The sequence below is a fragment of the Mauremys mutica genome, chromosome 1 (assembly GCF_020497125.1).
Source record: "Mauremys mutica isolate MM-2020 ecotype Southern chromosome 1, ASM2049712v1, whole genome shotgun sequence".
In the NCBI taxonomy this organism is placed as follows: Eukaryota; Metazoa; Chordata; order Testudines; family Geoemydidae; genus Mauremys; species Mauremys mutica.
Genome location: NC_059072.1, coordinates 35,832,685 through 35,839,808, shown reverse-complemented (window position 1 = coordinate 35,839,808; position 7,124 = coordinate 35,832,685).

Sequence of the window (7,124 nt, the reverse complement as noted above, 5' to 3'; positions counted from 1 at the left end):
TTCAATTCTTTATTTCTATTTCACTCTCAGCCGTAATTTAAATTTCATATTGTAGGCCCCAAACCTGAAAACACTTAAGAACATGCTTAACTCTATGAGTATGAACAGTCTCATTGTGCATATAGTTAAGCACATGCCAAAGTCTTTGCAACATTTGCTGAACACTGGGATTTTCTATATGGTCCTAACAATACTGAGGCCTTTGTCATGCATGCAATCTATTAGGTTTCTGAATGCTTCTTATGCTGGTGACCCACAGGAGGATACAACACGGATTGGCTGTGAGAGATAGAAGGAAACAGATACTGTAACTGACAACAAGGTCTGAACATCCAATTAGGTTTTATTAGGATTTCTTTTCTAGGAGACCACCATCTGTTTTGTTTTTTTATATTTAAGCCATCTTTCAGCTGTCAGATTTATATTTAAATGTTTTTCCTCTTTTAAATACAAGAATTTATCTAAGAATGTCAGGTGGTTTGCATAATTTCAACAATACTCAAAGGAGCCGGAAAAAAGCCCCCAAGGATCTATTTTTGTTTTTGCTCTATATGTGGTTGTAAGCAATACACAATACGGAAGAAGAGAGAAGGAAAAAATGAGTATTGAAGATAGTGCAAAATCAGGTTTCTCTGAGCAGCATTTTTTTTTCTTTTCATACAAATGAGGAAATCTGGACTATGCTATGTGCATCAGGGCCGGCTCTGGCTTTTTGGCCACCCCCCGAAGCAAAGAAAAACCAAACCTGTGGGCCGGCGGGAGCAGCGAAGGGGGAAAAAAAACCCTGCAGGCTGGCCAGAGCGGCGAAGGGAAGAAACCCCCCCCCCCAAAACCTGTGGGGTGGATGGAGTGTGGGTGCAGGGGGACTCCCAGCCCTGCAGATGTGCCCCAGGCAGAGGGGTGCGCACTCCGGCTAGCGGGGGGGGAGAGAGCGAAGTGGGGCGGCCAGGGCTTCCTTCAGTGGGGCGCTCGCCAGGCTGCCTGCCAGGAGGGCTCCGCGCTGCTCCGGTTGGCAGGCAGGGAAGGACGCAGGCTGCCCTGCCAGGCTTGCTATAGACCTGGCACCACTCCCAGCAGGGTGCTCCCCTCCTCCACGCCCCTACAGGGCGGCCGGAGCAGAGAACCAAAAAGAAAAATTGAAGACTTAAAGCCACTCCCTAGTTAAGGTTTCATTAACTTTCCAGTACAACCCCCCTTTTGAAACACAACTCACTCCCTGCTCTCCCCAGGAGAAGCCAATCTTCTTGAAACTTCATATGCCTCAACTGCCCCAGGGAAGATTTTTTTTTTCTAGGACATTTGGAAGAAACCTGAAAAAAGTTTCAAAAATAGGGTGTAGTGATGGTTTTTTCCTTTTATCAATTCTCTGAAAATGTCTTTTTTTGTTGTTGTTTTTTGTTGCCTTTGGCTCACCATTCCTGTAGAACAAGTTGGCCTAAGAACTCCAAAATGTGCTTTATTTGGTTGCCATTGCAGAGGAGAAGTGTTTTTTGGTGTTTTGTATTTTGTCGTTGGGGAGAGAGTAATAATAATGATATGACAGAGATAAGCAATGTACACCTTACATTACAATAGGCAGCCAGGTGGTTAACTGGGGACTCATTATAGCAAGGATACAAACAGAATGCACAGGTAGGCTGAGGGGAAGGGGCCTTGAGGAGAAGGGCTTGTGCCTGCTAAGCCCAGACCGGGAAGCAAGGAGGAAATGGGAAGCAGATCATTGTGCTATACTTGATAAGTTTATGGATTGTTTCTTTGCCAGACTGGAAGGCATTTTTCTTTCCTGGCTTCCTAAACAAAGTAAAAAAGCTTCATAGCTACAGCTCTTCAAACTGCCTTTTGAGCTCTCAAGCAGTCATGTATCCACACATTTTGAATGTTTCATTTGCTTCTGGTGGGGGAGACCACATCATAATTTTCTCCTTTATAGAGCTTGCCTGCAAGGAGTTAGAAGTTTAATAAGACTTAACATATAAAAGAATTTAGAGATTCCTTTAGGAGACTAAAAAGAGATGCGGCTTGATCTTTTCCCTAGAGGCACAGCAAAGAAAAACCCACAGCTGGCTCAGGCTGTGGGGCTGTTCACTGCTGTGTAGACTTCTGGTCTCTGGCTGCATCCATGCTCTGGAACCCTCTCACCTCAGACTGTCCTAGAGCCCAGCTCCAGCCTGAGCCCAGAAGTCAAAACAGCAATGAAACAGCCCCACAGCCTGAGCTTTGCAAGCCCTGGTTGGCACAGCAGCCTTATGAAGAGGATGATACATTTAACAGATTCTAAAATAGTGGAGACACAAGAACAGAAGTTGAATCCGACTTGGAAAGAACAGATGCACCCGAGACACTCGTGCTCACAAAAGCTGGGGAAAAAAATGGACGAATAGTATATTTGCTGGGAAATGCAGTTTCGAGTTGACCAAACTGGGCAGAGGGGGTGTTAGAGTCTAAAGAGGACTTAGATGCTATTCACAGAACAGGAGGAGGAGTTTGGGATCTCCCCTTCCTCCCCCTTATTATTATACCTCTTAGTGCCATGGTAGAGTACTCACCTGGGCTGGGAGGGATTTGGATTCACATCCCCAGATTCAGAGCAGGGATTTGAATATGGATCTTTCCTAACCCTAGCCACTGGGCTATAGGGTATTCAGGTGTGGGAAATCTCTCAATCTTTCCCATTGAAGCTGTTTCACTCTGCATAAATAATTAGTCAGTGGGCCAGAGAATGTGAGAATGACTCTACATCCTGGTATTCAGGGTATTCAGGTTCCAGACCCTATTTCAATTAATATTAAACTATTTTATACACAGTAAAACAGTTTTGAAAGAAGAGATTCCCTATAGCCAAGGCACTACCCTGCAATGTGGAAGACTCAAATTCAAGTCCCTGCTCTGAATCAAGCAGAGACAGGACTTGAACCTGGATATCCCACAGCCAGGTGAGAGCTGTAATTATGGGGCTTTAAGGGCGCATCACATCCTCTAGAAGTTTTGTGAATGGCATTACTGAACATTCTTTGCTTGTCATGAAAAAAAGTGGTTGAAATGCCCCCAACTGGAACGGACTATTTTGTTTTGGGTCAAACAGAACATTTAGTTCATCACAAAACAACATTTCTGTGCATTTTTGGTTTGGCTGAGAACACTAAAAATCATTTTGGGTCTATCCAAAATGGAATTTTGTTTGGAGTTTTTGGTTTGATCAGCAAACTGAAAAATTAATCATTCACACAGCTCTGCTTATAAACTCCTACTTTAAGTGGGTAAATTTGTTGCAGGCCATATATTGTTTAAAAAACGTGCACAGTACACCACAGCATTCCTTTAAGAGAACTGATTTGAAGAGTCACATTTTATGGGGAGTCAAAATATGGCTCAGTTATGCTCCCGCAGAGAGAGAAAATATAGTATATTTTACTAACTTGTGAGAAGGTGAGTAACCCATGGGGCAGTTATCCATCTAATGTGGCTTCCTCTGTTGTAGCTTTGCTGGAATAAATGAACATAATATTATGGCAGACCTGGTGCTTTTAAACCTTTCTGATGTTCAGTATCCAATAACAAAAGCTATTAGTCATGCTTATATGTTTCTTTAATGGCAAAGTTACTCTAGTCAAACCTAGTTTACACATAAATAACCTATTATTTCTACTCAGAGAGCTAAAACTATTCCAAATTATTCTTCCCATGCAACATTATCCTACCCAAAATCCAATTCACTACTGAAATATTCAGACTAAATGTCTCTGGATCCCTTGTGATAATTCACATACACATTTCTTACTCTAGGGTTAAGTTTTCAGTATACATTGTCCATTCATAACAAGGCTGCAGACATGCTGGTGCAAGTTATTCAGGCATTGCATAAAGAAAGGTGTCTAGGATAAGTGGAATACAAATCTAACAGAGTCCCAAAGCTGCTACTACTTCTGATCTCCTACCAGGACTATAGACTATGACTGCTCAGAAATTACTATAGGTCAGGGATCAGCAACCTTTAGCATGCAGGCCAGGGCCAGTTTGTTTACCTGCCATGTTCACAGGTTCGGCCAATCACGGCTCCCACTGGCTGTGTGCCAAAGGTTGCCGATCCCTGCTATAGGTCATAGTGAGAGCCTAACCAGAGCAGCTAGAGGGACAGATCAACCACAGTGAAACACACCACATGTCTATTGTTCTGATATTCCACCTCCAAAGTCAGCCGTGACAAAGACAGCAGGAAGCTAGACAAAATTCATATGATAGATTTGCTGGTAAAGTAGCATTATGCTCACTGCAGAAAAGCTGGGTGAGAATGAAATATGTGCAATATGTGCAATCTGGTGTCAGGGAGCTATGATCTCAGTTTGTTTGCACTGAGTGTATTAAGATATGGCCTTCAGAATGTGCTATGGCTGGGGTTTTCAAAAAGGTGTAAGAGAGTTAGGCACTGAGCTCCCTTAGGCCTTTTTGAAAATCACAGCCGACAATCCTACTGGCAAAGGCAATGGTTTGTGTGAGAGTGCTTTGGTTAGCTGCCAGCACCCAAATTTAAATGTTTTCCTGTGCCTCACATATGGAAAATATTGGTCAACTCTCCCAGAGGCAACTCTCAACCCCAACCAGCACTAATCCTCCGTTCTGATATTATTTATTATTACAATTTGTATTTTAGCATCTGCGACCTCCAGTCATGGGCCAAGACCCCATTGCGCTAGACACGGTACAAACTCAGAACAAAAATACAGTCTCTGCCCCCCCCCCACAACAGAATTCATGAGCTTCTATCTGACTCCAACTTTTTTCTAAAAGCAGAATAAGACACACTTCTAGTTCCCTGAATAACTGGACTACTGTGCAGTCCTAGGAGATTTTGATAACTTAAGTCTGAAGGCATCAGCAAACAAAGGAGCTTCTAAATTAAAGTCAGCATTAATAATCTTGGAGACAATCATATTGAATTAGAAAGACTCTGAGCATGGTATCTGCTCAAGAATATTTTTTTTTAAAGGAAGAACCACCTGGAAAATGAGAAGTTGCACAAAAATGTGAACCTCACACCAACAATAATGTACAAATACTTTGATAGAATAGTTAAAGCTGTCACAAGAAAACTCTAATTTACATCATATGTAACATGCAATAATATAGTGCATATATTCAGTGCATATAAACAAGAACGGTGAATTATAGAATGTCAAAAGACAAAACTTACTAGGTCATCCAGTCTAATCTCCTGCCTGTCATTGTTCATTTCGCTATACTGCAGCATATACGGTAATGCTTTATCTCATCGAGCTTTATTTTTTACATCAAAGTCTAAATTAATTGTTCATCTTATATGAAATACTTATAATTTAGGAGTTGTACTGACAGTTAGGGGACACATTTTCTCCCTTATCTCCAAGAGTCAGAATATGAGTATATACCATTGATTTTAGCAGGAATTACTTGTATCTTGTTAGGCAAAACAGGGTTCAAATATTGATATTTAGAAATAAATCCAAAGTCGATTTCTTACCACATCACAAATTCCCCATACATACCTCTTAGCATAAATGTCTCACTTGACTCAGTGTAGAAAAAGAACTAGAATAACAAAGATACTGCAAGTCAGAGATGACATACATTGTCAAAACTGTAGAGGAAAAATTGATCAGTGCTTGTCCCTGCTCTGTTTGATTCCAGTCAAAGCTTTTGGTCCTTTATCCTTACTGAAAACACCATGGGGTAGATTCTCACCTGGGGTAAGCTATCATTGTTTCATTGGAGTCAATAGAGCTGCCACAGTTTCAGAGCAGCTGCATCTGCACTCCCTGTCTGAGGTGCCTCAAGGGCATCCACCCTGGACTTTTGGCTCCCAGACATGACCTCTGTTGGGTGGGGATCTGCAACTCAATCCCTCCTGCCTGGGCAGGTCTTTAAGGCTGCCCTGCTCTACACTGTGATATCCCCAAAGACAGACTGCCTAAAAGGTGAGCATCTGTGCTTTGCTCTCTGTCCAGAGGCTATGATCAGTGTATTGCCTGATGTCATATGTTATCACTCAGTTCTTTATAAGCTAGCACATTTAGTCTTAAGGTGAAACCTTACAGAGAAAATGTATTAAAAACAATTAAAGAACCTACCTACATGCTAAAAAAGCTTACCCCGGTCACCCACAACTCTAACCTTGGGCTCTGATAGGTGTCAGTCATTCAGAACTCATAACCAGATTTTTCCCCAGGGTTACAAGTTCATAACTATCTCAGATTCAGAATCAAAACCCCAGTTGGGCCATTCAGCCATTTCTTTACATAGCTTGAGCCTTTGCTCTCCAGTCTCCAGGAAAAGTTGATCACCAGACAATGACTCATTCTTCACGGGGTAGCTCCAAAAGACAGGGATTTTGCTTAAACAGAGGTGAAAGGGCTGCATTAACCTCTCCTTAGGTAATCCCTAGGGTGATTTTAAGACAATAATTCCACAGGAATGAATTGGGGGTAGAGCAGCAGGGCCATTCAACCAATTGCCTGTGGATAACTTTTCAGTTTTTACCCGAGGCTTGGCCCTGAGAAGGCTCCAGGGAATATACGTTACTTCACAACTTCTCTGGGGTTGATAATGGCGTAGCAGACACCTTATCTCATTTTCAGCTCCACAGACTTCTGGAGCTGGCACCAGGAGCTAGCCAGGAACCCAGGCAGACGACGCTGGTGCTATGGAACCCTGGCATAGGATGGTTGTCAATGTGGTCCGGAGATCAGTTGCTCCACACACGTGGCAGAGCTATGAAAGAAGTTTTAATGATTTCATACAATTTCAGGATCAGGAAGGCCGGTCAACAATATGGCTCATTACAGAGGAACAGGTGGTGTGGTACATGCTGTCACAGGCAACCTGTCAACTGGCATCTTCCACAATCTCGTATCACCTTTCTGCCATTACATTCGTCAGTAGGCTAAATGGTTGTCTGGATCCTTGCAGTGTTTTTTTAGTTTGAAGGTTTTTGGCAGGGTGGTCGCGTACCAGTGGCCCCAGGAAGGATTCCTGTCATCCCATCACAGTTTACATGCTCGGGGATCTCGTGCAGATCCTTGGTGCCATATGTTATAGTGAACAGGAGGTGGCCTTGTTCCGGGAGGCATTCTTGATAGCATTTTTTGGTGCTT